Here is a 23374-nt window from a genome sequence, read left to right as displayed (position 1 = left end):
CCTTGGTAACTAATTTTCCCAGCCATATGCTGAACTTTGTCATTCCCACAAATGTTCCTTATCTGGAGTCATAATTTCACACCTTCCACTCTGATCAAGCCTTCTCAGTTACCACATCCCCTGTCTACAACCCCCTTGGCAACTCCTGGCCTTCAATTCCTCCTTTCCCTCTCTAGGCACAAGCAGCCTCCCGACTTTCCTTACCTCCCTATATAGATACGTTAGTCCAGCAGGTTAAGCTGTCCTTTGCAAGCACATCTCACTTCATTTTCTGCCACTATATTTCAGCTCCCCTGGGATTTTAAATACTTTAAAGTTGGCCTTTCCTTTCTGGCACAGAGTCTTTCCCATCCTTATTTGGCTCAAACTCCAACCTTTATGACCTCCTTCCATCCCCATTCACTTTAATTTACCCTTCAAATCCTCTGGTGGCAGCTTGGATACCATGTTTCGGGTAAGCTTTCCATATGTTTTCATGGTATAATTTATCCATCCTAGAACTCATCAAAATTATGCTTAAATAAAGCATCAAAACTCTACTTATTTATAGAAATTACTTATTGTCTTTTGCTCCAATAGCTGCTTGAATACAGAGACCACATCTGACTTGTCATTTTAAACATTAATCTGCTTTCCAAATATTGTTATTGCTGTCCAAATGTCAGTACAGGCATGAATTCTCTTTCAGCTCTTTTCCTTCCCACCATCTCCAAAACTAGTTTTCACTTTCTATGCAAAACAGAACTCCTTTTCTTAGAAATTGTGAGTTTTAAAGCTAATAATATAAACCGGGTTTTGCTAGGTCACTCTATCCAAGTCATCTGTTTTGTATTGGTTAATATTATTTCATGCAGATGACAGGAAATGCAATTCAAACTGGCTTAAAAAAACAACACAAAAATTTTATTGCCTCATGTAACTGAAATGTCCAGCTGTTAAGTTTTCAGGTGCAGTTTGATCCATAGCTTCAAATGCTGTAACATGATTTATTTTCTCTACATGTCTTGGCTCTAAATACACCACACTGTCTTTGTTCTCAACCCCCAGCCTTTCAGGCTTAAGTCTGACAGAAAAGACCCTCTGCCTCTTTTTCAGTGGCCACAGGAAGTATCACACTGTATCTCAAGGGTTTGTTTGGGTACTTATCACTTAGCCATCACCATGTTAAAGAAATTGTGCTATTTCATTTGGTCAGACCGATGTCTACCACCTGCCTGTCCTAACCTTGACATTAAGGGTAAAATCCTATGTGAAGTATCTGTACAGAGACTTTCTCAAAAGGAAGTTAAAAACCATATTATATAGTTACCAGGTTAAGAATATGTGCAAACACACACACACAGACACACACACACACACACACACAGTTGTACACACATGTTCACTGTAAATCACATCACTAGAAAGGCACTGATGAAAACATATATGGCCATATTTATACCCCTTACTCTTATTTTGGTCATATAAACAAGAAAAAATGTTATGCAATGAAACTCCATAAGATTTATTTTTCTAATTGAAGGACATTTTATCATCTTTATTAGATATGTGTTTTTTTCTCCAAAGATTTTAAGATAAAACCCAAACCATGAAGCTGTCTATATTGTGCTTATCTTGCACATTCATGTAGGTATGCTAAAGTTCCTTGTATAAGTTTTAGATTATCCATTAATTCAAATACATTTCATCTTCAAATTTTCTCACTTCCAAAATTATCAGAGCAAACAATTAATTAATCTCATATTCCATGAAAATAAAAAATATAATCTTTTATAAATAAAACAACATAATATAAGGAACCTGCAGCTGAGAACATGAGTGAAGATCTATCTCCATGAAAGAATATAGCTATGAAGTCTACAAGACACACATGGGACATGGGAGGAAGTTGGGAGAATACTGTGTACACAAAAACTAATGTGACAGGAATTCAAACCTGACAGGTCAATTTTTACTCTCTTTTAAAAATTAAGGTAACTGGCAGAAGTGAAAACTTGTGGTTGAAGGATTCACAGAAATGTAGTGAGGGCAGCATTTGAGTTGGCCCTAATTCTGCCACTTGCTATCTGACTTCAGTGAGAAGTTAGAAATTCTCCAGGCTTTTGTTTTCTTATCTATGAAACTACAGGCCTGGTGCACAAAATTCATGCACAGGGGAGAGGGGGGAGTGTCCCTCAGCCCAGCCTGCACCCTCTCCAATCTGGGACCCCTCGAGGGATGTCCGACTGCCCGTTTAGGCCCGATCCCATCGGGATCGGGCCTAAACGGGCAGTCGGACATCCCTATCACAGTCCAGGACTGCTGGCTCCCAACTGCTCGTCTGCCTGCCTTCCTGATTGCCAACAAACATGAAAACTGAGGTTTATAGAGTTGAAATGGGAGTAATAACAAGAAAAATATAGAAGTAAATAAAATATAAAAATATTATAGGCCTGTTTACTAACTCTTAGCATCATAGAAGCAGATACTAAAACTAAAAAAATAAATAAATAAAACTATAATATTAAAGAATCTAAGCATTATTTATTAACTAAAGGCCCGGTGCATGAAAATTCATGCACTGGAGGAGGGGTGCCTCAGCCTGGCCTGCCCCCTCTCACAGTCCAGGAGCCCTCAGGGGCAGGGGGTGACCCGGTGATCAGGGGAAGGTCGGGCAAAAAAGGATAATGTTGAAGGCAATTATTATTCCACCTCAAAGATAGAGTATTAATCTATAAGGTAGAGAGGGAAGATGATCATAAAGAAAAAAAAGTAAAATGACATTTTGACACAAAAGCAAATACACAATAAAACTGAAATTTATTCTCTTTATTCATTCTTTCCCTAAATCTTAGATTTTAAAACTTGAATTAAATCAACTCATTTTCATGGATGTCTTTCTCCCTACTGTTCTTGTGTCAATACTTTCTATTTTTGTCTAAATTTAATTCTCAAATGTGCCTGCCAACAGGATCTACTCTAAACAACATTGATAACTTTCCCACCTGAAGTTGTGGAAGAATACCAGTTATTCACTTTAATAGTTATCTAATGTTTTCAGTGTTCCAGTTTTTAAATCATGTCTATTGGTTATGTCTATATTCAGACAGAAAAAAGATTAAATAAAAGCAACAATAAATTGTATCTGATCATTCCAGCAGTGTAGAAGAGAACACCAACTTTCTTTTCTCAATACTTATTCTAAATTATTTTATGAATTATTAATATCTTTCTTTCACCTCCCTTAAGACAATTTTGAGCATGCTTACTTTGCCACTTTTTTCCTCCCAACCCTCTACCCACTCAAATTTCAGGGGCAGGGTCCTTCTCTCTAAGCCTCAAGGACACCATGTTTTTCCCCCACTTTGTCAATTATTAATGGGTTAACATATCAGTAAAGATTTATTTATTGAGGGTACAAATCTCTACATTTTTTGAAAAATCAGTTGGATTCATGCCGGGGTTCTTGTTCCAGCATTACAAAGGGTTCAGCAATCTGGAGAAAGGCTGTGCATAGATTAAATAAGAGTCCAAAGACGAAAGATAATTTTGAAAGGCATTGGGGGTCAGAGGAGCTTCAGCTAAAGGAGCTAAAGTTACTCCTTGTCTCAGGACCTGTGCTTTTTATTAACACAATTTTCCTAAGGCAAAGTGGATATAATACACTTCAAAGGGTAGGGTACAGAAGCATTGTAATATTGGGGAATAGCCTACGGCTGGTCAGGTGTTTGGCCAACAGTAGGCAATGACATGTAGATTAAGAAGCCCTGAGCTGTCTGGCAGCAAACAATCATCCTATTCAGGTTTGGGGGAAGTGCCTTTTAGCCATTCCAACAGGTGATTACATATGTGATTCAGCCCTTGTTGAGTCCCCAAGTTTCATCAACCTTTTGATGAGACTCTTGCAATTATGACATGCTGGAACTGGCTTCCGGCAGATTCAAAATTAATGGTAGCTGTTTTCTGGTAGATATACAGGTTAATTACTAGGTCAAAAGGTTTTTTCATTGAGCATTATAATTATAAAAGCACAAAAAAATAATTTAACAACTCATGCCCTTTAGATGAGGACATCTAACTTTCCCTTTGGGAATAGAGTCTCTGCTTCATAGTCACAAAGGCTGAGAAAGATTCCTGTTTTTATTCCCCACTCTCTCACACTAAAAATGCATTTTTATGAATGTAATTTTTAAAACTGCACATATATTTAACTTGTTTTTTATTTCAACAATTTAGGCAATAACTGATAAATACATAAAATAATATAATATCATCCTAAGTTTTACATATAAGAAAATATGTTAAAAGAATTTTTAAAGTTCAGAGAAATAATGCATTCACACATTTACATAATTCCTCCATGAATTCTTATACAATGTTCTATGTTCCCCTCACCTCAAAGCTTTTCCTCTTTATAAGTAAGGAAATAAAATCAAAGTCCTATGCATTTTTTTCTCTCTCTACTTCCATCAATCAAAATATTTTGACTTACCTCATCTGACAATATTTTCCTTTCTCTATTTCAGTTCTTCTCAATGGTTTCTATATGAGATTTCTAAATCCTTTTAACATTGATATTTATAAATGATACCGTTATATACTCATTGGTTTTACACACTTGGTAATTGATTCTTACAAACTTAAGTTTTATAAAATGAATGGATTATTTGGAATAAAAACATAACTAATGATTTTGTCAAAAGTCCCAAAAAGCATGACCACGAGGAATCACGAGATATTTAATACTGATGCTGTTTTATAAGTATCTAGTGAGAAAATATTACCTTGCCTTGTAATCCCATACAATTTGAACCTCTTTTATAATACTCTTTAAATTTATACTGTTACTAAAGAAATTAGTGGGTCCAATTTCCCCAACACTAGTGGGCATGGGGTGGCTCTTGTGATAATTTCATAAAAATAATTTTCTAAGATTCACAAAGGAGAATGGATGGCTTTTATTGGGGTGGAGTTACATTTCTGGGGTTGTAAAGTCCCATGCCCCTTGACGCAGTCCTTTAAAAAGGGCAGCTGTGTTTCCAGTAGAGCCAAAGCAAAGCCAGTGTTCAGAGTATCTGTTCCATGTTGCAACTGGGTTTAGTTCAGCATCAGGTGAATTAAAGTCCATTGTGTGGAGTCCACATGGCTGTGGGACACAGGGTTGAATGCAGGAGAATGCGCCCCCTGCACCAGGAGTCCTGAGAAGGCAAGAGGGCCAAAGGCTAAGAGCCAAGAGAGAGAAACTTTATTTGTTAAGAAATTAAAATATTCAGGTTTTGCACCCTTGCAGTGGCCACACCTATTCTGGCCAATTACCTGTTCCCAGATCTGATTGACAGACAGCGCCTTCCCATGTCACTCAGACTTTATTGGGCATGAGTCCAAACTGCCTCTGTCCAATCCCTTCCCCCATTGATTAGTGGGGAACAGACATGGAGAGTGTTAAATTACCAAAGCTCTATAAATGGCACGCCTATAGTATCTAGTCTTCCCTTACTCCTTTCCTATTAAATAATAACTAGATCATTATAATGGTATCAATATTATTTAGTTTCTGTTGTTGTTTTTTACTATACTATCAGATTTTTAAGGGCTAGAATCTTATCTACCTTTTATATTGTGGCAGAGAAGTATTTTAGTGTATATATATATATATATATATATATATATATAGTAAATATTAGTTAATTAATATTTAGTAAATATTAGTTAATTAATGAATAAATTTAAAAAATTTCAAACAAAGAGAACTTGTGATTTTAACACCCCATCTCTCTATAAGATCTATCACTTAGTAACAAAAGTTCTAACACATAGATTGGGTCATTTTATACTTCTATTTATAAACAATGACTTATTCCTTTATTCTATCTTTCAGAATAATTACCAGATCATTTAAAATCTTACTTTATACCAGTCTTCATCCTCTGCAACATTCTCCACATTTCTTTGCTTCTCTATTTCTGCAATTATTACCTTTGCTCATAACCTTATCCTCTTGCTTCTAGAATTTACATAACTTTAATTCATGATACAGCTTACATCACCACGAGCTCAAAACTGAATCCTGGGGCTAAAAAGGAAATGAGTTTGAGTTGTCTGAATTTTAAAAAAGACATTGTATGAACTTTAAAGAAGACACTTACAGTGATTCTTATTTAAATATAGATGGCCAAGAAATGCTATGTTTTATTCATATGAAATGAAGTACTGTGAGAATAGAGGTAGGCAATAATCATAATATTCTATATAATAAAAGGCTAATGTGTAAATTGTCCCATCAACCAGGAATTTTACTAGGAGTTCAAATGCCCCGTCCCTCCCCCTGGCCAGCCTGGCCTGAATTCATGCACTGGGCCTCTAGTTTAGTATATAAAATAATAACTTGACAAAATAACTTGAGTCATAAAATTCAGTGGTTAAGAGAATGTGTTTTCTAATCATACAGATCTTGCCATAAATATCAGCCTTGTCAATTTTCTGATGTGTGATCATGGATGAATTGGTTAACTTCTCTGAGACTCAGTTTCTTATAGAGAAAATTGAGCATAGTAACTGTTCAGATTTTATAGCTTTGTTGGTAAAAGGTGAAGATAATTTTGGTACAAAGTAGGAATTCCTTGACTATGTACCACCATGGTATTAGTCAGATATCTTGGAGCCAGGACATGGCTATACCCATAGCAACATGACTCTTTGATTATCAACACTAACAATTCTAAATTGGAGATTAGATTATACAGTTTCAGTCTGGTTCATAATTGTTGTGAAGATTAGTAAGTATCAAAAGCCAATCATTTAATCCCAACATTATTATGTTTGCACATTTATATAGTTTTTAATTACAAAAGTTTGCTAGTTCAGGAGCTGTTATGGACTGAATGTTAGTGTCCCCTTCAAAATTCATATGTGAAAACCCTAAACCCCAATATGATGGTATTTGAAGATGCTGAGTTTGGGAGGTAATTAGATCATGAGAATGAGCCCTCATAATGGGGACTCTTATAAGAAGAGTCAAGAAAGCCCGCTTCCTTTTTTCTCTGCTACGTGAAGACAGCCATCTGTGAATCAGGAAGAAAGCCCTCACCAGAATCGAACTATGCTGGCACTCTGATATTCAACTTCCTTGCCTTGAGATTCATGGGAAGTAAATGTCTGTTGTTGTCACCAGTCTATGGTAATTTATTTAGCAGCCTGAATAGACTACAACAGATTAAATTAGGGCACAAGATTGGGGGTGGAGGGGAAACGAGGTATTTATAAAAAGAGTTTTTATATGCCATTGTCTTTAACACAGTGAGGGAATAAACAGTAGGTGTTTAGTAAAGAGTTATTAATCAAGAAATAATAAAGCAAAATTCATAGCAGCACAATTTATAATAGCTAAGATTTGAAAACAGCCTAAGTGCCCATCAGCAGATGAGTGGATTAAAAAACTGTGGTACATCTACACAATGGAATAGTACACTGATATAAAAAGGAAGGAACTCCTACCATTTGCAACAGCATGGATGGACCTAGAGAGCATTATGCTAAGTGAAATAAGTCAGTCAGAGAAAGATAAATATCACATGATCTCACTCATTTGTGGAATATAATGAACAACATAAACTGATGAACAGAAACAGATCCAAAGACAGAGAAGAATTGATCAGACCGTTGAACCTCAGAGGGAGGGTAGGGGTGGGTGGGGGTAAGAGATCAATCAAAGGACTTATATGCATGCATATAAGCATAACCAATGGACACAGACACCAGGGGGTGAGGGCATGAGCAGGGGGGTGGGGGTGAGGGGCAATGGGAAGTTAAGGATACATATGTAATACCTTAATCAATAAAGAAAAAAAAATAAAAAGAAAAAATAATAAATGAAGAAAAGCTGTTTCAATTCTGCCTGGAAAGTGTATGGGAAATAGCTGTAAATTCCTCTCAAACTCTTTTTTAGAGCCTAAAATGCTCTAAAAAAGTAAAGTCTCTAAAAAAATAAATAAAATAAAGCAAAATCTAGGAATGTGTTTACCTCTGGAGATAATAGATTAATAAGATAAGAAAGAAGCAAAATGGTAGCGACAGCATTATCTTGGAACAACCAGCTCGTCTTAGGTACTCATTCTTCAGTAATTTGTTTTATTATTCTGTTTTATAATTTACATAAATTCTCTTTATGTAAATGTTACATACATTCTCTTTAAGTTTCAAATATTACATAAATCATAAAATTCTAAAAAGTATAAATAGCTCTTAAACATTTCTAATTACTCTGTAAATGTGAAATATATGAAGTATTTTATGTTTGAAGAAGAAAAAAAAGAAATACAAACCTTGATCTTAAGGAATATTTTGCTTTGAAAGACCCTGCTTGCAAACACATGTTTACAAAACATTTTTAAAATAATGTAAATAATACCACTACCCTGTGATAAAATCCATGACACCATCACACTCCTCTTACTTTCAGCTTACATCTGAAACAGAATTTCTAACTGCTCTCCACAGTGTAGTTATTCCTTTCACTGGGTTTTACCCAAATTTTTGCTCACTTGCTCATTCCCAGGGATATAATTATACTTTTTTTTTTCATTTTAACACTCACTAACATAATAAGAATTACCTGAGAAGCAAGGTAACTATGAATGTCAGGAACGAATATATATACATTTTTATTTTTGCCACAACATGTTACACATTGCTTTTGGTTTAAATGTAGAACTTGGCACACAGACAAACAAAGAATAAAGGAGCATGTTGTTGGATTCAGTTCTACATTGGCCTCTGAGGATGGACTTTGAGGTACAAGCTTATAGCAATTCTTTCTAGCTGGAAGTCATATGCTTTTCCTCCTGCTGTTTTACCCTCTGTACTTGCTTATACCTGGGAATCATCGTGGGGCTGTATTCATAGAAATTCAGTGGGGCTATTAGGCTCAAACCATGACTCTTGAATACATGAAAAGTTGCATTTTTTCACAATAAGCTACTTACATCAAAATCTATAAAATAAGAACATTTTAAAGGTTTTAAATGACTCAGTGTAATAGGAATTCTGAATCCCATCAAATTGTGACAACTTGGTCAAATTTACCTCTTCCTCCTCTTCTCAGTGACTTGCTTCTGCCTAGAGTGTCTGTGAAGAACAGAAAGACACCAAATAAACAGATGTGAGAAAGTGTGAGCTTGGCCAGAATGAAGACATATTGTAAGAAACATGGGCAAGTTGCCCAGTATTCTTCAGACACACCTGAATTCTGTTTTCTTTGCAATATGTAAAGTTCCCATGTCCAGTTGATTCCCTTATGATTTAAACTTAATTAAGTAGAATATAAGAAATATTACAGTAGGTTGGATGGCTTTCCTATTGTGTCTATAAACTTCATGTGGTTAGAAACTATATTAGCCTGCTTTTCCTGAGTCATTTTGCATTAACAAATAACCCTATAATTTAACTGGCTTAAAGAAACAAAGGTTTATGTTTGTTCACATTATATGTCAGTTGCGTAAGCTGATGTTCTGCTCCACATGTATTCATTCTGCATTCCAGACTGAAGAAGCAGCCTCCCTCTAAGACATGTCATCCTCATGGCTCGGAGAAAAGAATAATGGTAGAAAACTATACATGGTCTTAAAATCTCTTCTTGGCAATGGTGTCACTTTTGCTTGCATTCAATAGCATAGCCTGCCTTGGTGTCGCTTAACAGGAAATTTCTACTTGAATATACATTGCAAGTCTAATGACATGAATAAAGAATATATACCATCATGTAATTGGAAACAATAATGCAATTTGCCACAGAACTTAGTCTGATATTCACTACTACATGCCTTGTATCTAGGACAGTTTGGGTCATTTAGTAGTATTTCATTCATTCAATGATTATTCAAACATTCATTTGTTAATTTATTACTGTGTACCTGAAATACACTAGTACTTGAGATTCTGTAGTAAACAAATAAGTAATAATGTCTGGCATTTTAGAGGTCATATCCTAATGATAAGGGAAAAAAGTAAGTTAAATGTACAGCAGTTAGGTGGTGACAATTTCTATGAGAAAAATTAGACAGAGTTAAGGGGTATAGTTTTAAATAAAGTGATCAAGAAAGGTTTCACTGGGAAAGTTGCAAAAAGGCCAAGTGAAATGAGAGCGAACAATGTGGAGATCTGGTGGCAAGAGTGATACAGGGAGAGAGGACACAGGTGAAAAGTCTCAGAATGCAAATGTGCCAAGTGAGTTTGAAGAATAGCAAAAAGACTGGTGTAGCTGGAGCTGATCAGATAGAGGGGATATGATAAGAGATAAAAAAAGATATCAGTACACCAACATTTCTAGGCCATTTCACATATTCAGCTTTTCTGTGAGTAGGAAATCACTGAGGGCTTTAATGAGTGACATGATCTAATTTACACTTCTGGCTACAATGTTAGCCACATTGACATGGGCCTAGTGGTTGGGACAAAGACTATAGGAAACTAGATGAGGGATGACAATGATTTTTTTGATGAGGAAGCAGTGCTGGTGGTAAGAAATGGTTGGGTATTGGATATATTTAGAGGTAAAATCTGTAGGATTTTCTTCTGGAGTAGATGTGGAATATGAGACAAAGAGGCACCAAATGTAACCCTAAGATTTTACCTGGGGAAATGAAGAATTGACCAGGTGGATTAACTGCAGCAATGCATACAATTTGTTTTTACCTTCCTTTATCTACATATTTTGAACATAAGGATATTCCTTTAAACATTCCTATGCTGAATCCATGTTTGGCTATGTGACTTGCTTTAGCCAATGGAACAATAATATGTAAGATGTAAGTGCTGGTGCATTCGAGCTTGCCCTCTTGCTCACATGGAATCCTAAGCCTCAATGCAAACAAGCACAAACAGTGATGAGAAGCATGCAACCCAGTCACCCTGTTGTCAATACCCAACAATTCCTCAAAGTAGAACCAACCTTAACCACTACATTGGGAGGTGGGGAGGTTGTTACACAGCAAAAGAGATTTGATACAATTAAGTTACTATTAACTTCAACGCAGATGATTTTGTGAGGGTTAGTCTTAAAGATGAAGACTAGAAGCTTAGTTTGGGACATTTTAAAGGGGAGATATCCATTATGTATCCAAGTGGATAACATGAGCAAGGGAACTATATATAGTACAATAGACAGCCTTAAGGACTTCATTAAGATTAGTGACTAGGCCCTGGCCAGTGTGGCTCAGTTGGTTGGGCATTGTCTTGGGCACCAAATTTGGTTTGATTCCCAGTCAGGGCATATGCCCGGATTGCAGGCTCAATCCCCCGTAGGGGCATGCAGGAGACAGGCGATGGATGTTTGCTCTCATCTTGATGTTTCTCTCTATCTTCATATCTCTAAATAAATAAAAATATTTTTAAAAAGATAAGTCACTAGTTGGCATGTTTGTTTTTCTCTACTTGTGTGGATATAGAAGATGAGGAGGTAGAATACTGGATATCTGTTAGCTGTTGTGATGTGGAATGCTGGCAAGTCAAAGCAAATAAAAATTGAACAAAGCAAATAAAATAAAATATTCAGGGTCTTTCAGTGTATACTCTACATTTTGCATTTCTTAGTCAAGCACTAATTATGACCTACAAACCTATGCTTGGTGTGTGAGATATAAAAAATAAAAATAAATATTAAATAAATAAATAAATAATAAAATAAAAAAAATAAAGTTATTATTGATAGGTAAAAAAAAAAAAACAAAAACAAACAAAAAAAATGGATAGATTTCCAAGGGAAAGGGGACTTGACGAAAGAAGGTGAGGGGATTAGCCAAAGAACATAACCCATAGACACAGACAACTGTGAGGTGATGGCCAGAGGGAAGGTGGGACTGGGGTGGGGGCTGGGTGGAGGTGGGCAAAGGGAGCAGGGGAAATGGAGACATCTGTAATAGTGTCAAATAAACATAAAGTTTAAAAATGGTTAACAATAAAATAAAATAAAATAATTCCCATTTATTTGAAAAAGACATTAACACTCATGAACCAAGTGAAATGGATTGAATAAAAAATTTCATGGTACAAACAGTAGATTCAAAGAAATAACAGAAGATAGTAAAAACCATAAATTAAAGCAGCTGGAGAGAATTTCTGGCAAATGATAAGGTAGGATTTTTGTTGGTGGAAAAGGAAAGAAGTAGAAAAGAGGCATAGAAGAAATAAGATAGAATTAAATGACAAACTGGAACAAGAGCTGGATGATGCAATTAAAGTTGATTATTAATTAGACTTTAGTAACCCACCAATTATAGACCCTCAAAGCACAGTGGAATGCTGGTAAATATTTAACAACTGGCTTTTCGGAATTGGGGTGACTTGGTATCTGTAACATTTGCTGTTTTCCATGGTGTACATGCTGCCACCATTGCCAATTGCAAGCTACCAATATGGTGCAACGACTTGCGGAGTTCCCGAAATTAAGCAGTCATGTCTTGCTGGCCAGTAAATGCCAGGTGCAGCACATCACTGATATTCTTGCAACTAATGCAGAAATACTTTGTCACACTGGAAATACTGCAGCCACAGGTATTAATCCCTCTAGATTACCTAGAAAATGATTAGCTTTTATCAATCCCAGGACGTTTCTAAAAAACTAACATGACTAAGATACTCAATTATATGCAATCCTTCTTCTTTTCCTCACTGTTATAAGGAAGAACTCATAACACTCAGATCTGTTCTATGTAGAGCAGCAACTACTTGAGGTTTCCTGTGGATGGATTGTTGATCTATCTCTGGTGATCAACCTACTGTGGCCCACAGTTCCATAGGGAGGACTTCAGGTGGACCCCAAGTGTTTCATTCCTAACCTTGTGGAATTTAGTGTCCTGGGAGGCAGAGAAAGAAACAGGCTGTGGAGTTAGACTGGAGTTGGCTTATGAGTTTCCCCATTTATTATTTCTGCATCCTTGTTAAATAAAGTAAACTCACTGCTTCCTCCACTCACAACATTGCTGACACCAGATGTATGGGTTTCACCATACCAAACAATTTTTCTACTTCTCAAGAGATGCTGACTAGACGTCCTACAATTTAACTTAATTCTGATACTAACTGCCCAGAGTCAGGATAGACCTCACAGGTTAAAGGCTCAGTCCCAGAAGACTCACGCCCCTGCCAGATGTCAACTGCAAGTAATGTGTCCCCAGGTTACACACAACTTCTATCCTACTTGGCTCCAAATCAGAGGTTCCCACAAACCCCTCCTCAGGCTTGATAATTTGCTAGAACATCTCATAGAATCCAGGGAAACAGTTAACTTACTATTACTTTAAAAGATGCCAATGAACAGACAGATGAAGACTTTATATGGTGAGGTTCAAAATGATCCTATCAGGGAGTTAGGAGGTGTCATCCTTCAAGGACCTAGATTTGTTCATCAACCTCAGAAGCTTTCTGAACCCCTTTGGTGATTTTTATGGAGGATTTATCATACAGGGGTTGGGAAAAGTAGGTTTACACTTGTTTGTATGGAAAAAGCCATGCAGCTTATGATTATTACAGTAGCTGTATTAACTCAAAAGGATGTCACAATGGCACAGTGCACTTAGGTACAATCTCGTAAGTGCTCAAAATGCCAGCCTTCATTATTTGCACATTTTTGTAGTCTACTTACTGTACTTAAGCACACTTTGGCACATTTACCTACTTTTGTCCGCCCCTATATAGGCATGATTGACTAAATCATTGGCAATTAGTTAACTCAACCTCCAGCCCCTCTTTCTCCCTGAAATTCAGGATGCAGACTCAGAAATCCAGTTCTTTAATCATATTTTTAGTTCCTGGCAACCAGTCTTCTAAAGAATCACCTAATTTCTAAAAATTACCTAATTAACTTAAACTAAGGTATGGCTGAAAGGAGCTTCTTAGAAATAGTAAATAAACTCATTTCAACTTTATTACTCTAGAGCCGTGGTCGGCAAACTGCGGCTCGCGAGCCACATGCGGCTCTTTGGCCCCTTGATTGTGGCTCTTCCACAAAATACCACAGCCTGGGTGAGTCTATTTTGAAGAAATGGTGTTAGAAGAAGTTTAAGTTTAAAAAATTTGGCTCTCAAATGAAATTTCAATCGTTGTACCATTGATATTTGGCTATGTTGACTAATGAGTTTGCCGACCATTGCTCTAGAGCTATTTCAGGATCTATGCAAAAATAAATATACCAGGGTATCTTCCCAAAAATTTATGCACACTTTAACAACTAATAGCTCAATTTAGAAAATGAAATGTATTTTAATAAACACTGCCTTTATAATTATTCAATGAGTGCATACATTTTATGGGCTACCACATATGTAACCAAAGATTCTCCTATTGTTTTATCACTTAGGAAATCAAAAGAATTTTAGGAGCTGTGGCCAGAAATTAGGGATTAAGACCAAAATATGCATGTCACAATATTATACCTTGGAACATTACATAATTGCCGGGAACCAATCATTCTACCACTAATAGAAAGATGTGGACAGGAAACTGGGAAGGCTGGTCAACAACCTTAATTGTTTTGATCACTCACTGTTTAGTTGAAACATTGTTAGCTGAAGCAGCCTCCACCTCTGTTTGTTTCATGTAAATTTCTGTTATTGGAATTTCCTGCCTAAAGGTTATGGGTGTATCCCATAGTCTCAATAAAAGGGATTGCAAGGCCAGAGCAAAGGGTAGTCCTTCCACTAGAGTTGGGCTCCCGCCTGGCCCCCAATATTCCCAAATTAATACTTTTCCAAGTCTCTTTTCATTTGTGTGCGGCCTTCTCCAGAACCTGAACCCTGAACAGGAACCCTGAACCACGTGGGACGTGAAAGGGGTTCCCACACATAATCACTGAGTTTTCTGTAAAACAGGACAATGATAACGCTTACCATGTAAGGTAGCCTATGTTATGATTGTCAGATGACATTTAGTTGTTAGTGTTTACTTAAATTTTAATTGAATAAGTGATGTCTCTTTATAATTCTGTTTCTGTGTGACTTCTGATGAGTTAAGTAATGTTTAAGATTTAATAGATATTTAAATATTTAATGAGATGTTTGATATAAATGGTCCCTCAAGCCTCTTTTATTATATGATTTTGCTAGAGGCCCAGTGCATGAATTCATGCACTGGTGGGGTCGCTCGGCCTGGCCTGCGGGGATTGGGCCAAAACCAGCTCTCAAACATCTCCTGAGGGTCCCAAATTGTAACAGGGTGCAGGCCAGGCCGAGGGACCCCACTGGTGCACGATCGAGGCCAGGGAGGGCCACAGGAGGGCTCCAGGGTGTGTCCAGCCCATCTCGCCCAGTCTCGATTGGCTGGACCCCGGTTGGAGCATATGCTCTGTGGTGGTCAGTGCATGTCATAGTGATTGGTCGAATGGTCAAACGGTTGGATACTTAGCATATTAGGTTTTTATAATATAGGACTAGAGGCTCACTGCACAAAATTTGTTCATGGGTAGGGTCCCTAGGCCTGGCCAGCAATCAGGGCCTATCTGTGGGGCAACCGATGGGGCGATCAGGGGACCCCCACTGGCACGCGCCTTGTCCAGCCTGGTGCCGCCTGCTCACCGGTCCCACCCCCCACCGCCACCGCCAGTCACCTCCCTCTGTGGGGCAACCAGTAGGGTGATCAGGGGCCCCTGCTGGCACATGCCTTGGCTGGCCTGAGGCCTGCAGGTTAGGGGCAGCCCCTGCATTGAGCGTCTTCCCCATGGTGCTCAGTGAGTGTCATAGTGACCGGTCATTCCACCATTCGGTCGATTTCATTATTAGGCTTTTATTATATAGGATGAGGCTAAAACCCACCTCTCTGGAGTCATTTGCTTTAGCAAGTTATCTGTTCTTTGCTTAAAACCAGGCTTTATATACAAGAAAACTTAATATGTAAAATTTTGTTTGAGGTTAGATTCCCAAAATTTCCTGCTATCTTCCCTACTATGACATATTTTCTCCCCATAAATAAGCCCTTCAAAGCTGAAGTGTCTAATCAGGATAATCACTAGCCACAGATGAATATTTAAATTTAAATTATTAAGATTAAGTAAAGTAAAAAAATCACATTCTCAGTTTTACCAGCCACATTTCCAGTGTTCAATAGCCACATCTCAGGTTGTAGATTTTCATCAGAGCAGAAAGCTTTGACAGTGCTGCTCTAAAATTATTCTGAGATAAAACAGCTCTTTTACGCATAGCACATAAAGTCTGAACTCAGATCTGGGTGGATAGGCAATGGGACTTTTGACCAAAATCACAGTCTCTAATAATTATTGCCTCTCAACTCAATGTCTATGTCCTCAGGATACAAAGTGAAAACATTCTGTCTTGATTCCTCTACTGTCTCTAGCCTCAGATATTTATAACAATAAAGTACCCATCATCATTTAAAAGAACTTGTGATATAAATGACTTTGAGTGTTTCATGCATTTATCATTTGCAGAAGAGGACAATATGTGTCACACTTGTCACACAGTTGTTAGTGGCATAGCAAGGAATATAAAGAAAACCAATTAGATGGGCAATTCTTTATTCGGACCCTGTGTGCCACACCATCTCACATTCTTGGATATACAAACATTCTAGTAGCAACTTTGATCACACCATTACATCCTTCTATAACCATGATGGATAGTTTGCAAATTAAGATTGCAAAAAATGTCCTGAGTTATGCTTGTAATATATAGGCATGACTATTAACCTAATGAATGTTAATGAATGTTAACAATATGTAATTATTTTGCCACTTTAATAAAACCAGAGCTTTTTAATTGCTATTTTCCAATCTAAAACCACATGTCTAATAAAAGATTAATATGCAAATTAACCATCACTCCGCTACACCCACAAGCCATTCCCACCAGCCAATCAGGAGTGAGTATGCAAATTAAGCCAACCAAGAAGGCTGCGGCCACAGAGAGAGCAGGAAGCTTGGGTTTCCCAGCAATGGAGGAAGCCAAGCTTTCCACACATGCTGGTGGGCCCAGGCCTCCACTCAAGGCTACAAAGTTTCAGAGATAGAAGATAAATAAATCCCAACAAAAATGGCAGCAGCCATGGAGCTGGAGAGAGCAGAAGGCTTGAGTTGCCCCCAATTATGGAGGAAGCCAAGCCTCAGCAACCCTGGCCTGCCTTGGTCTCCACTCCAGGCTACAAAGTTTCAATTATAGAAGATAAATAAATCCCAACAAAAATGGCTGCAGCCACAGAGCAAGCAGGAGGCTTGGCTCCACTCAAGGCTACAAAGTTTCAATTATAGAAGATAAATAAATCCCAGATCCCAGGTCCTCCACTTGGGTCGCCGGGGGGCATGGCCAGCCTGCAACCACCACAGGCCCCTCGCCCAGGCCACCCCATGCCCCAAGGAAACCCCCACCCTGATCTGGGACACACTTCAGAGCAAACCAGCTGGCCCCCAGCCATGCACCAGGCCTCTATCCTGTCTAATAAAAGAGTAATATGCAAATTGACCATCACTCCACTCCAACACACAAGATGGCTGCCCCTATGTGGTCTGTGGTCAAAGATCCTGCCCCCATGTGGACACAAGATGGCCAGCAGGGAAGGGCTGTTGGGGGGACCCAGGCCTGCAGGGGAGGGCAGTTAGAAGCAATCAGGCTGGCAGGGGAGCAGTTAGGCATCAATCAGGGTGTCGGGAGAGTGGTTAGGGGGTGATCAGGCTGGCAGGCAGAAGCAGTTAGGGGCAATCAGGAAGGCAGGCAGGCGGGCAGTTGGGAGCCAGCAGTCCTGGATTGTGAGAGGGATGTCCAACTGCCCGTTTAGGACCGATCCTGGTAGGATCGGGCCTAAACGGGCAGTCGGACATCCCTCGAGGGGTCCCATATTGGAGAGGGTGCAGGCTGGGCTGAGGGACACACACCCCCATGGACGAATTTCATTCACCGGGCCTCTAGTATATAATAGAACAGGTTAAGGATGTAGCCATATTGTTTTTACTAAGGAATGTATATTTTATGATATGACTAGAGTCCCGGTGCATGAAATTTGTGCATGGGGGGGGGGGGAAGGTGTCCCTCAGCCCAGCCTGCACCCTCTCCAATATGGGACCCCATTAGGGTTGTCTGACTGGTGGAATCGGGCCTAAACGGGCAGTTGGACATCACTCTCACAAGCCAGGACTGCTGGCTCCCAACTGCTCACCTGCCTGCCTTCCTGATTGCCCCTAACCGCTTCTACCTGCTAGCCTGATCACCCCCTAACCACTCCCCTGCCAGCCTGATTGATGCCTAACTGCTCCCCTGCCAGCCTGCTTGCCCCTAACTGTCCTCCCCTGCAGACCTGGTCACCTGTAACTGCCATCCCCTATAGTCCTGGTCACCCCTAACTGCCCTCCCCTGCAGGCCTGGTCCCTCCCAGCTGTCCTCCACTGCTGGCCATCTTGTGGTGGCCATCTTGTGTCCACATGGGGGCAGGATCTTTGACCACATGGGGGCAGCCATCTTGTGTGTTGGAGTGATGGTCAATCTGCATATTACTCTTTTATTAGATAGGATAGAGGCCTAGTGCATGGGTGGGGGCCAGCTGGTTTGCCCTGAAGGGTGTCCCAGATCAGGATAGGGGTTCCCTTGGGGTGTGGGGTGGCCTGGGCAAGGGGCCTGTTGTGGTTTGCAGGCTGGCCACGGCCCCCGGTGACCCAAGTGGAGGCCCTGGTATCTGGGATTTATTTATCTTCTACAATTGAATCTTTGTAGCCTTGAGTGGAGCCAAGCCTCCTGCTTGATCCGTGGCAGCTGCCATTTCTGTTGGGATTTATGTATTTTCTATAGTTGAAACTTTGTAATGGAGGCCAAAGCAGGCCAGGGCTTTAGAAGGTTGGCTTCCTCCATTGCCGGGGGCAACCCTAGCCTCCTGCTCTCTCCAGCTCTGTGGCTGCCGCCTTTTTTGTTGGGATTTATTTACCTTCTATAATTGAAACTTTGTAGCCTGTAGTGGGCCAGCCAGGGTGTGCAGAAAGCTTTGCTTCCTCCATCGCTGGGGAAACCTAAGCCTCCCTCCTGCTCTCTCTGTGGCCACAGCCATCTTGGTTGGCTTAATTTGCATTCTCATTCCTGATTGGCTGGTGGGCGTGGCTGGTGGGCGTGGCCTGTGGGTGTAGCAGAGTGATGGTTAATTTGCATATTACTCTTTTCTTAGATAGGATACTGTTATTGATAATTTTAAAAAATCAAAGATTTTCTTTTTTTGGAAAAAAATTCTCCACCAAGTTCTTACCTGCCTAATGAGTTAAAGTCCCTCATTGAAAAAAAGTGCATGAAAAAGAGCTCTAATTTTAAACAACAATATATACCAGATTCAGAGGCATATATTCACCTCAGTTGGTGGGATTTTCTTCTGCAATAAAACAATGTACGTAGAGACAGAAAATACAAGTATTTCTGCTACATTAAGAGTAATATTAAGTTAAAAATTTTTAAATGGGTACTTATTACCAAAGATTAATATTATTATTTTGTTGTGTTTGTTCTTGCTTAACTCAGAGTACTATTCTCCACAATGATGAGTGTTTGGCTCATATTCCTCCTGATGTCCAGGCATAGACTACTTTGCATTGTTTCCCTTAGATAAGGAACAGCACATTGGAGTAGTTTAGAGCATCCATTAATAGGAGCCAGACTGTCTGGGTTTGGCAACTCGTTGCAACAATCTATGTGATTTTGGGTAAGTAATATAACCACTCTGTGCCACCATTTTCTTATTTGTAGGATGGTAATAATCCCACATCAGAAAAGAAACTAAATTAGAAATAAATTTATAATTAAAGGGAATACAACTGTGCCTATACTAGTAAGCTCTCCATGTTAGCAATTAACCATTTAAAGATACTTGTAAAAAGAAAGTCTAAAATCCTACATAATAAAGAGCTAATATGCTAATGGTCATGGAGCCCTCACACCATAATGACAGTTCAGCAGGAGGCTGCGTGCATAGAGGGGTGGAGCCTCTGCATTGCTCCAGAAATGGGGTGGAAGTGGGGAGGTGCCTGGAAAAGGGCGGGGGTGAGAGCCCATGGAGCTCCCCTCACCAGTCCTTCGCCACCCACTGCTTGCTCACAGCCCACCTGTCAGGAGAAGGAGCACAGCGCATGCACAGCCAGGAAGTGGTGCTCGAAACTCCACAGCAGGCAAAGGCTTCCATGCTCTCCTCCGGTGCCATGATGGGGCAGAGCTGCTGTATTGCTCCAAAGACAGGGTAGAAGTAGGGAGGCACCCGGAGAGGCGGGACCAGCCTAAGGTGACTCGCAGGACCGAGGGTGGAGCGGTGAGAGGGTGAGCAGTGCATGCGTGATTTCGCACACTGGGTCACTAGTCTTACCTAATAATAGACAAACATGTAAATTGACTATACCTCCGCTACACCCACAGCCAATCAGAGTAAGTATGCAAATTAGAAGACCAAAGATGGCAGCTACCCAGCTGCTCCATGCGTGGAGTGGTCAGGCGGGGCAGGACACCTGCTATGAGAGGGAGGGCAGGGGGCGAAGGGATCTACAGGAGCGGAGTGCTACAGTGAAGACAAGACTGCAGACTCCGGAGTCTGCAGCAAAGACGAAGACGGCAGTCTGCAGCAAAGATGGCAGACTCCTGATGGAGTATGCAGCAAAGACAAAGAAGGCAGACTCTGGCTGGAGCGAAGGCCAGGGTCCTGGGTGCCAGAAGAAACCGATGCTGGAAGCTAAGGGAAGGAAGGCTTATTGCACGAATCTCTTAGTGCAATGGGCCTCTAGTATTATTATAAGACTATATAGACCAGCCAGCATGGCTCAGTGTCAAGCTATGAACTAGGAGGTCATGGTTCTCATGCCAAGGTTGTAGGCTTGATCCCCAGTGTGGGGAGTGTAGGAGGCAGCTGATCAATGATTCTCTCTCATCATTGATGTTTTTAGTTCTCTCCCCCTCTCCCTTCCTCTCTGAAACCAATAAAAATATATTTAAAAAAACAACACTGAAAGTTTTTTAAAAAAGGATATATAAACACATCTATGTACCTTGTATTTTTAGTAGCTAGAGAGTAATAGGAATCATATTATTTAAAAATTTAACTTTATTATTGAAAGCATTATGGATGTCCCCCTTTTTCCCCAGTGATCCCTCTCCACATCTCAACAACACTCCCCCTGAGGCTTTCACTTCACCACACTATTGTTTGTGTCCATGGGTATGCATATATGGACATAAGTTCTTTGATTAATCTCTTCCTGCCCCCCTTCCATCTGAGACTTCTCAGTCTGTTCCATGCTTCTTTATCTCTGGATTTACTTTGTTCATCAGTTTATTTTGTTCATTAGATTCCACAAATGACTGAGATCATGTGATACTTGATCTGCTTGACTTTTGTCACATAGCATAGTACTCTCCAGGTCCCTCCATGCTGTCTCAAAGGGTAAGAGATCCTTCTTTTTCACAGCTGCATAGTATTCTACCATGTAAATGTACCTCAGCTTTATTATCCACTCATCTATTGATGGGCAGTGGGACTGTTTCCAGATCTTAGATATTGTATGAACATAGAGGTGCATACATTCTCTCTGATTGGTGTTTTGGGATTCTTAGGATATACTCTTAGAAGTGGGATAACTGGAAAAATAGGACTTCCATTTTTAATTTTTGAGGAAATGCCATATTGCTTTTCATAGTGGCTGCATCTATCTGCATTTCCACCAGCAGTGTTCTAGGGTTTTCTTTTCTCCACATCCTCGTCAGCATTTGTCATTTATTGACTTCTTGATGATAGCCATTCTAGCAGGTGTGAGATGATACCATGTTGTCATTAATTTGCATCTCTCTGATAATTAGTGAATTTGAGCATTTTTTTTCACGTCTCTTGGACATCTCTATGTCCTCTTTGGAGAAGTGTCTATTTATGTACATTTCCCATTTTTTAATTGGATTGCTTGTCTTCCTTTTGTTACATTGTATATTTTGGAAATTAACTCATTAGATGTATCATTTGCAAATATATTCTCCCATACAGTGGTCTCCCTTTTCATTTTGTTGATTGTTTCTTTTTGGCTTTTATTTTAATATAGTCCCATTTGTTTATTTTCTCCTTTTTTTACTTTGCCCTAGGAGCTGTATTGGTAAACATACTGCTCTGCCTTTCATTAGACATAGGGCTCTTCTGAATGGTCCAAGCTAAGATGCAAATCCTATGCATTCTAGTCCACAGAAAGAGGAAAATTAGATCAAATTGAAGGCAGCAGGTTATCTTTGCTCAAGTAAGGAGGCTGCACAAATGACTCTTGCCAACCTTGCCACTCATAGCTACAAAGGAGACTGGTGCCTGTAACAGGCAGCTGGGAGGCCATATCCTTGCAAAGAAAAAGAAAACAGATTTGGGGTATAATTAGCAATCTGTCAAAGAAGCCATTCTTATGAAAACTTTAAATTGCCTAAACAAACGGAATCAATTACTTTATTTTTTATAACTTAAACATAGAATGTCATTGCACTTATCACATGATATGTATTTCAATGTCTACTTCAAATAGATGAAAATTCTTTAAATGAAAATAAAGTCTTTTTCATTTATGTAGTTTCTAAACCTTGCATAGGTAGCTGATGACTTTGTCATGTCACTGATTGATTAGAATAGGTTGCATGGCTGGGACAGCTAATTAGGTACAAAGATTATAATAACAACCTCCATTTTCTAGGTGGAAATTCTGAAGTTCTAACAAAATCAAATGACTTTTCCAAAATCTTGTTGATGATGAAACTAGGATGAGTGGAACCTTTTTGATTTCTGTTTCAATTCCATTTAAGTAAACTCAATGATGCAGTGGGTCTGTTCTGGCATGGAAGTCATTAATTTAAAAACTAAACACTAGCCATTTGAATGACATTGTGTTTGTTGTGTGTGTTTTTAAATGTCAACATTCAAAGACATTCTCCTGCATCCTCATGCATTACCTAATCCTTTCCTTAATTTAGCATCATTTTACAATGTCCATTTAGTATCTTTCCAGGGAATATAGCCATCCTCAAATATGCTTGTTCTGCATAGTCTTAAAATAGATATTGTTACTATATGAAAAAAGTTACAAAAATAAGGACTATCTAGCTTTTAATTAATAAGATTAATTTATTAGAAAAACAAATACAAATTGTTGGGGGGAGGGTTGTGGAGATGATGCTCTAAGCAATAAAGAAGTATAATTCAACCATATAGGCAAGAAAATGAAGTTATGATATTAATACTTCAACTTATTAATATCAGTATCTCAAATGGGCTTAATAAAGACCTATGTTTTCAGAATGAAGTCTGTATTAATTCACATATCTTGAATTGGACAGTTACTGCCCTAAACCTGTTTCTTGAATATCCTTAAAGCTATGGCTTATTCTCAAAATGCATTACTTAATAAATAACTGAATAATTCCAGAAG

Source organism: Plecotus auritus (assembly GCF_963455305.1).
Source record: "Plecotus auritus genome assembly, chromosome: 3".
NCBI lineage: Eukaryota > Metazoa > Chordata > Mammalia > Chiroptera > Vespertilionidae > Plecotus > Plecotus auritus.
Note: the sequence above shows the minus strand (reverse complement) of the source record.